We start from the raw sequence: 9,011 nt of genomic DNA on the forward strand, positions 1-9,011 counted from the left end.
AGAAGATTTGAAATGGCCCATTTCATGATAAAACTAATGTGGTGCAGGTGCTGTTCAGAGTAACGTAGAGATGTGAAGTGGCCTTAAGACCACAGAAAGCCACCAGGTGTGGTGGCACACAACTGTGGTCCCCAGTGAGTGAGGAGGCTGAGGCAGGACAATCACTTAGGCCTAGGAGTTCAGAGCCAGTTGGAGTGACACAGGAAAACGTGCACTGATACTGTGCAACTGAAACGTGCACTGAAACTGTACAAATGAATAAAAGGCCAGTTTCTAAACACTTCAGCCCTGGCAGTGGGTGGAGCCTGAGGGGCTTATTGAGGTGTGCAGCCACAACGTGGAATGTTATTTTCCCACTTTGAGACATTTTGCCAGGAATAATTTAAAACAGGAAAGCTGAAATGAGTTTACAGTGAACAGCCGGGAAAGCATGGCCCAGCTCCTGCCGCTGTTCTGGTAGTTAGCAGCACATAAACTAGAGCGTGGCTCTCAGGCCCTCCGCGCGCTGCATGTTAAAACACCAGAGCCCCTCTGCCCGCGGAGCAAGGAAGTAGCTCGTGTGAGAGCTTCAAACACAGTTTATCCTTGCGCTGCGTGCCACCCTCCTTCCTCTCTGGGACATTGTCAGCTTCCCAACACGGTCTCACTCCCAGCCACTAGATCCAGGGCTGTTTTGCCCTCAGAGCACCACCCTTGCTGGGGCGTTGCTGGGTGCCTGTGCTGGGCCCACTGCCCCCTCTCAGTTCAGATCTGGTTGCTCGTTCACCCCAGAGGTGGTGTCCAGCAGAGCCCGGGGCTGTTGCCTATCTAGGGATCCTTAAAGCCCTGCACCCCAGCAGGACAGGTGAAGTCCTACCCTCAGACATCCCAGCCTCCTCCTGTGCTTCTTTATTTTCTTGGCAGCTCACATTACATCCAGAGCTCTGGAGGGAGCAGGCAGCCCTTAGCGACCCTTTTGCTTAAAAGGTGTTTTATTCTTCAGACTTTAAATGTGAATTCGGAAAAGCGAGGGTCAATTTGTTTCCTACCTAGAATGCTGCCTCTGGTCACTTGCACAGGAATGGGTCTCAAGACTAGACTGGTCAGCTTGTGCCTCTGCTGTAGTGTAGCACTCCTGGGATCAATGGGGGCAAGCAGAATGGCTCCAGGGTCTTTGACATCCTCTTCCCCACCTTGTCACTTTACCCCAGGAAAGTGGGAGCTAGGGTCATGACTTGCGGTGGCAAACTCAGTGCTCCCTTTTATCTGTCCTTCCCAAATTTCACTCAAGAAGTCTAGCAACTGTCAAGGCGAAAGTGCAAGAATAAGAAGGCGGGTGGGATCCACGGAAGCCAAGCCTGATTGCCGCAGGTGGCTGGGGAAAGCTGCTCCACACACAAACCCTGTCCAGCTCAGAGATAGGAAATCAAGGGCAGGAGGAGCAGTGACGGCAGTGCCCAGGTGCTGCCCTGCCTGTGCTCGGAACGGCTGCAGGAAGAGGCTGCTCTGCCCCGAAGACTCCCTCAGAGCATTTGCAGGTGAGCTGTTTGGCATCATTTCCTGGCTTGAAGAAGTGGCTTAAACACTTGCTAAGCTCTCAGTTAAATCATTCGTGGTTCAGAGCTCCCTCGACCCCTACAGTTCCCAGACCTCTATTCACCTTTGTGTCTGGTGTGTGCCTCTGAAACTGTGAGCCAAAGTAAACCTTAGTTCCTCATAATTGATACCTCAAGTGTTGTCACAGTAACAGGAAGCTGACTGAAAGGGGCCATGTGTTAAGAGCTTAGTCTCCAGCTTTGTGTCACAGTACAGTCGCTGGGGCGCGGCCTTGAAGGGGGCAGTGTATTCCAGGCCCCTTGCTTCCTTTTTCTTCCACCCCTGGCCATGAAATAAACCACTTTACCCCCACCCACTCTCCACACACATTTTTACTAGGATGCACTGCCTCCATGTGACAGAGCCAGGGGACTGGAATCTGCCAGACTGAAAGTCAAATAACCCTTGGTTGATTATCTTGGGTATTTGTTTCAGCCACAAAGAGCTAATTAGTGCAGTCCCTGTGCAAGGCCAGGGGGAAATCCTGTGCAGTGGACCCTCAGAGACCTGGGAGTGAATAAGACCCCCTCATCCACTCCCAGGGCCCCCTTTGATATGTTCTCTGGAACCAGAGAAACAAAACAGCTTTACTAGCCCCCTCCTCTGGGCTCCTCTGGGCTCTGCACCCTTTTCCACAGAGGAGCATCTGCTGTTTAGAATGCTTTGTACAAAGTAAGAGTCTTGATCCTTCTTTCTGTTACTAAGGAGGGAGATAATCCCTTTATTGTGACACCTCCAGTCATCCTTCAGACCATGATTGTGCAAAGAAGGAATTGAGAGTGTTACACACTGCACCGCATGCCACAAATCAGTGCTGTTGCCCTTATGTGCCCAAGTCTCATTCTGGTTTGCTGGCTCCGAGGCAGAAACAGCATGGCAGAAGTCTGTCTCTCTCTCTCTCTCTCTCTCTCTCTCTCTCTCTCTCTCTCTCTCTCTCTCTCTCTCCCTCTCTCTTTCTGTATCCCTCCTTCCCCCTTTTCTCTCTCCCCCTCTCTCTTCCTTTCCCTTTCTCTCCCACCCTTCTTCCCTTCTGCCAAGAGGAGATTTGCTCTGCCATGATCTCCCATCATGATGTTTTGTCTTTCCACAGGCTCGGAAGCACTGGCACAAACTCACCATGGACTGCAATCTCTGCAACTGAGCCAAAATAAAGCTTAATTCCTCATAATTGATATCTCAGGTGTGTCACAGTGGCAGGAAGCTGACTAAAACAGATGGACTGTGCTGCAGGGCCCCTTCCTGTGCCCTTGTGCATATGTAGTGGGCCCAGTGGTGATTACCCAGACTGCAGCCCCCAGCACACCCCAGAGGAGGGTAGCAGGATTAAAGTCGGTACTGTTGCAGCCCCGAGAGGGAGCTCCCTCTGACACCAATATAGAGATCATGGCTTTGCTTCTGTGTAAGAGGCTGTGTTCTGTGCAGGTGCTGAGGACATAAAGAGAAGGGGCATTGAGGCATGGTCTGTCTCTAGCAGTGCCAGCGTGCTGCAGAGGGGACACCTGGATTCCAGGAATCACAGTCTCTCCAATATCAGAAGCTGATGCATCCTCTACCACAGAGCAGCACTCAGAGTATACCCAGGAATATACCGACAGTGAGCACAGAGTGGTGAAAGGAGCCAAGTCATCCCCGAGGGAAAGGGGATGCGGCTCATTGCTGTGTTGGAAGCATGGTCCCCTGTGGAGGATGTGAGTTTTTAAGAGGTGGGAGGCCCCTGGACACTGCCCTGGAGAGGCTAGTTTACTAGGTGAGAGCATGCTGCCCTGGCCCAGCTCTGGCTTCTCCCTATCCTACCACAAGGGCTGTCCATGAGACCCTTGTCCAGGCCAAGCAAATGGAACTAATAGATCTGGGACTTTTGGCCTGTCACAATCTTTGTTCTTTTTTCCAAGCCTGAAGTATTTTGTTGAAGTAACAGAAAACAGGTGAGTGCAAAGAAGATCTAATGTCTTGCCTCAAACAGTACAAGGACAAATGCTTTTAGATGTATGTTCTAGGCCAGCACTGTCCATTGAAGATGTTACATGAGTCAATATGTTATTTTAAATTTTCATCAGCTAGATTAGAAAAGCAAATAGGTAAATTCTACTAATGTGTTCAACCCAATATATGGAAATATTACCATTTCAAATGTAACAGCATACAATATATTTACACTGAATATCACGTATTGCCACGCTATTTTCAGAATCTCATGTGCATTTGGTGCTCAGCCCATGTCCTCTCCTGGAGGAGCCACATTCCATGTGCTCAGTAATGACCCAGGGCCGACTTGCTGCATAGTGCAGATCTGGACATCTGAGAAAACCTTCAGCTATGATGTTCTGGCTGGTAATGTATAGGAAGATGTCTTGCAGTCAAAATCAGCAAACTCAGGAGTGCTGTTGTCATGGTGCTGGGACTGAAGTAAGGCCTTGTGCATGCTAGGCTGTCACTCTACCCCAGAGATGCATGCCCTGTCCTTAGCCTCACTATAAAAAGTTTGGTTGGGTTGGAAATTCAGACTCCCATGACAGGATGACATGCTGCTTCCAGTGAACCAACCCATCTGTCTAGCTGAACTATGATTGTGCCAACCCTATAATAACACTTTAGTCTGAAGACACAAGCTGTCTTGGTTACTTTTCTCTTGTTGCTGAGACAAAATGCTTGACACCCAAAATGAAAGAAGTAAAGGTTTGTTTAGCTTACAGTTTTTATAAGTTTGAGTCCATACTCAACTGGCTCCAAGCAGGGTGATGTGGCTGAAGGGCAACCATTCACGGTGGCCACAAGTGACAAGAGCAAAACAGCAGAAGGGGAAAAGCTTGCCTCCTTCCCTCCCTTATATTGTATGCTGGCTCCACCACTGAGTGGGTGTAGCACTCACACCGCCAATCCCAGTGCTAGACAATGAACCAATCACAAACACCAGACTCAGCTGCATGAGACTTGGGGCCATCCAGACACAAATCATAACACAAGCCAATCCCTGAGAGGTGCAAGGGTAGGTATGAGCTGACCTGGCTTCCTTAGCTGGGGTCAGGATGATTGTGCTCTCTGAAGCTTAGCATTTCATTTAGGTACTGCTGGGTCCCAAAGGGAAGAGACTGCAGCACCAGGGCGTAACGAGGGCTCCCAGGACCCTGTGTTCCAGCTCTAAGAGTGAAGCTAAGGCCAACACTTGGGTCTCTGCCCCAAGAATTCCATAGCTACAATATATCACTCTAGGTTCCCACAAGGATCTCTGGGATCTCACTAGGATTTGTGTGATCTATTTAGGATCTCTATGACCTCACCAAGATCTCTACCTTGCCATGATCTCTGTGACCTTGCCAGGATCTCTGGAAAGAGGCCAACTGTGTCCTGGGCACCCTGTCTTTCTACCTAAAGAGTGTGTTAAGAAGGCACACAGTGGAGAGGCTTACAGGAGACCTCAAGCGCTGAACCATACCGTGTGGAGCGCGGGAGGGCAGGGGTTACTGAGCACCTTAAGGTCTGTACTGGAAATCAAGCTCATATTTTTATTTATGCAAATAATAAATGCTCATTGTAAAAAATTTCAGACTGTATAAAAAACCACAAAGATGAAGGGAAGTGAATGCTCCTGAGGTCACCGTTTAAAGGATGTTAGGATTATTTCTTCTGCCTTCTCCCTGTCTTGCTCTAAAGAGACAAATGTTTGATCCAGATGGGAATGTTTGAGAGCCCATTCCCATTCAGCACTTTTACAGCCTTTAAACATTTTCCTACCTCTTCCCCAGTAATGATTAAATAGTACCCTTTTTCTCTCCAGTACGGCAAATGGGACTCAGGGCCTTCCCACTGAGCTCCACTGCCAGTCTTTTATTATTTTTCATTTTAAACAGGGACTGCCAAATCGCTGATTTGTCCAAACTGGGCTCCCAGTTGACTCCTCCTGCCTCAGTCCCAAAGTATGACCGTAACCTTTTATAACCCCTCTCTCCAGACTTTGGGGTTTGAGCCTATTGTCCACTTTAAAATAATAAATTTTTATGCATTCAAAAAGATGCATGTGACTTTTGCACAAAACATAATGTCAGAGCCAACTCCTCTCCTGGGTCCATGCGGTGCTGGCTGGCCCTACCCAGCACTTGGGGCTGAGACGTCCCTTGAGGTCACCAGGCTTAAGGAGATGACAGAGCCTGGTACCCTGATGCCTCTGTGGAGTGGAGAAATCTTGCTGACCCGGGACCCCCAGGGCTGTGGCTTTATTGTGGCACCCACAGTTGTCAGAATGACTGTAAGCCATGCAGACCAAATAGGATGACCACGTGAATATTGATGCAGCTTGCTGAAAACAGCACAAGCCCAAGTGTGATGCACTCATGTGATTCTAGCACTCTGAGAAGCTGAGGAAAAAGCACAAGTTCAAGCCCAGCCTGGGCAATGGAGTGACTTAGTAAGATCCTGTTGCAAAATGAAAAATTAATAAAAGGCTGGGTATGTGGGTGAGTGCAAAAGCTCAATACCACAAAGGAAAAGGAAAATAAAAAGTGACAGACAGGTCTTTGTGACCTCTCCCTCCTTGCACCCACAATAGTTATTTCATATTTCATGTTTTGTGTTTATAATTCTCTTTTGTTATTTTTCAACGTGTCATGTTTTGTATCATTTTGAAATTTATGATATTAATGTGTCTCCAATTTGCTGTTTTGCTCAAATGCTGCTAATTTTCTTCTCATAAATACTGCTCTGCTCAGTGTGTTTCTCCCTTTTTTTATGTACGTCAATGCTTATTTCTTTGGTATAAAATATCAGACTAAATTGCTGGATCAAAGTATATATACATCTCTTATGGCTTTTGATATACATTATCTTCAGGAAGAGTTGTGGATTTATTCTACCAGGCTCTGCCAACTCTGTGGGATTGGCAGTTACATATGGAAGATCACTATAACAATGACTTTGGATTATAATGAATAATAAGGAATTGGATGAGTTATAATGAGGTATAAAGATTTAGTCCCTAAGTAATTGTCCATTTGAAGAGAGAAGTCCCAATTTTTTATTCTTTATTACATGAATTTCCCTGCTGTTGTGGGACTCGTGTGTGTGTGTGTGTGTGTGTGTGTGTGTGTGTGTGGTACTGAGGATTGCAGCCAGGCCCTTATTCTGAGCCCATGTTTCATTTTTCATTTTTCGACAAGACCTTGTAGTATTAACACTCAGGAAGAGGGATTGCATGACTGGTCTCGGTTTCTGTGGGAAACTTCAGCTCTGAGGCCTGAGCGTGGCAGGCTGGGCAATGACCTGCTGCCAGTGGTCGGCCTCTGCTGCCAAGTAGCTCTTCATGACTTTGGGGGAGTCATGCCCTTCTGTTGGCTTTGGTTTCTTTGGCTGTTTATAAAGTAACATCAGAGCTCTTTTAAGCTCTAAAATTGTTTAATTCTATTTCTTCTAGAAATCTTTTTCCTCCACATGATATAGGAGTCAGGCTGACAGGACCAGAGGCCAGTGCTGAGTCAGACAGTGTACACAGGGTCCTGGGGTCCTTGTGTGAGGCATTCTGCAGAGCCAGGTCACCTCTGAGACAGTCACACCAGACTGCAGCGCTGACACTGGTTTAACCTGGGTGCTCCCAGAGCTGCGTGACCTGATGTGCTTCCTGGCCAGTGGGAATGGTCTCTGTGTCTGGCCCAGCAGCACTGGGGCCACAGCACCAAAGCACCTGAAATGAGGACAGTGAGACCAAGGAACTTGATTTTTAAATGTCACTTAATCTTTACCAAATTATGTAGCCATATGTGGCCAGTGGCTTCCATATTGGACAACATAATTCTAGAATGCTGACCTAACTTCCAGTTTACAGGAAGTAGGAGTAAACAGATCAAACCTAAGCAATACCATAGAGGAGGAATCAATGAGATGCATAAGGAAGGCGTTCTACAACACAACATTCTCAGAGTCCTTAGAAAGTCACTGTCATTAGAACAGTAGCAACAGCACCAATGGAAGAACTTGAGGGGATTTCCCTAGCTAAGAAGAGAAGAAAGAAATATATGAACTATGAATGTAGCTGGCATGGTGGACACACCTGTAATCCCAGCACTTTGGGAGGCTGAGGCAGGAAGATCTCAAATTTGAGCCTGGCTTTGGAAACTTAGCAACTTGGTGAGATCCTGTCTCAAAAGAACGGGGGGTAGGGTGGGGGATGGCAGTGTAGCACAATGCAAAACCCCTAAATTTAATTCAAATAATGAAAGCAAAATAAAACATGAACCTAGATATGTTCCTGACTAGAAGAACAGTGCAGAATTAAAACATTCTTGGGTCAATGGAGAAACAGTGGTTTGGATGCAATGGTCATGAACTACTTAGATTTTTAGGTGTTTTGCTGGTATTGTGATTACAGGCAGATTATTATTTGTGAAGGTGTACATGAATTTTTGAGGAGTAAAAGTTTGTAATTCTTGCAGAAGATGCAGTGTGTGTGTGTGTGTGTGTGTGTGTGTGTGTGTGTGTATGCAGAGATGGAGAGCATACACAAGAGCTAAAGTAGGTGCAGCAAATGTTTGTCACTCTTATCTCTTTTTGTCCTATTCTGTCCTGCTTTACATGTTCATCCTCTAGGAAAGAAATTGGAAAATGTACCTGAAAGGGTTTTGGCCCAGGCCGGACACTGTAGCCGGTAAAGCCAAGGAGCTCGTATCTCCCCCTCCCCTAGGAATCTACCGATGGCACCAAACTAAGACCAATGGGCTGCCTGTGCACCCCTATTGCCCCCTTAGTTTCCACCCCAAGCCGAGGCTACTTATGTGCCTCACTCCACGTGTTCCACGGAGAGATCACGGACCCTGGGGTAGAGATGCCATGCCCCGGGGGGTCGGGGGTGTCTCTCCCTGCATTCTCAAAATAAAGGTCATTTATATTTCATACTTCTTATCTTTTCAGCCGCTGCCGGTCCCCCACAGTTCTATCATATGGTTCCCTGACCGGGAATGGCAGATGAGAGACTCCTGGGGCTGGTTCCCAGTTTTGAGTCCCCTGCTGTTCAGGACCAGGACAAGGACCTGATTGCATCCTGCATTGATTCCTCACTTCTACACTCGGGGGCTGTAAGCTTGATGCTGCTGGTTCGCAAACAACACTGACCCAATTTACCACAGGTGAGCAACTCTTTTCCGTGGGTTCCTGTGACACTCTCACATCCTCACCCCAAGGCAGGGTCTTTCTGGGCAAACCTGCATCCACACTCAAAAATCTCTCACCAACCCTAACCCTAACCCTAACCCTAACCCTAACCCTAACCCAAACCCTAACCCTAACCCTAACCCTAACCCTTTAAACACAGGCACAGATAGGCAGCAGCTCGGCAGCTCCGCTCAGACATGCTATTTTTTTTTTTTTTACAATTCGGCTCCGCTCAAGAGATGCTATTTTTTTAATTACAATTCTCAAATGATTTAATCAAGGTTAGTGGCCACTTGCTAATT

This window comes from Cavia porcellus, unplaced genomic scaffold, assembly GCF_034190915.1.
Source record: "Cavia porcellus strain 051 isolate PalLab524CR breed Dunkin Hartley unplaced genomic scaffold, mCavPor4.1 scaffold_23, whole genome shotgun sequence".
Lineage (NCBI taxonomy): Eukaryota > Metazoa > Chordata > Mammalia > Rodentia > Caviidae > Cavia > Cavia porcellus.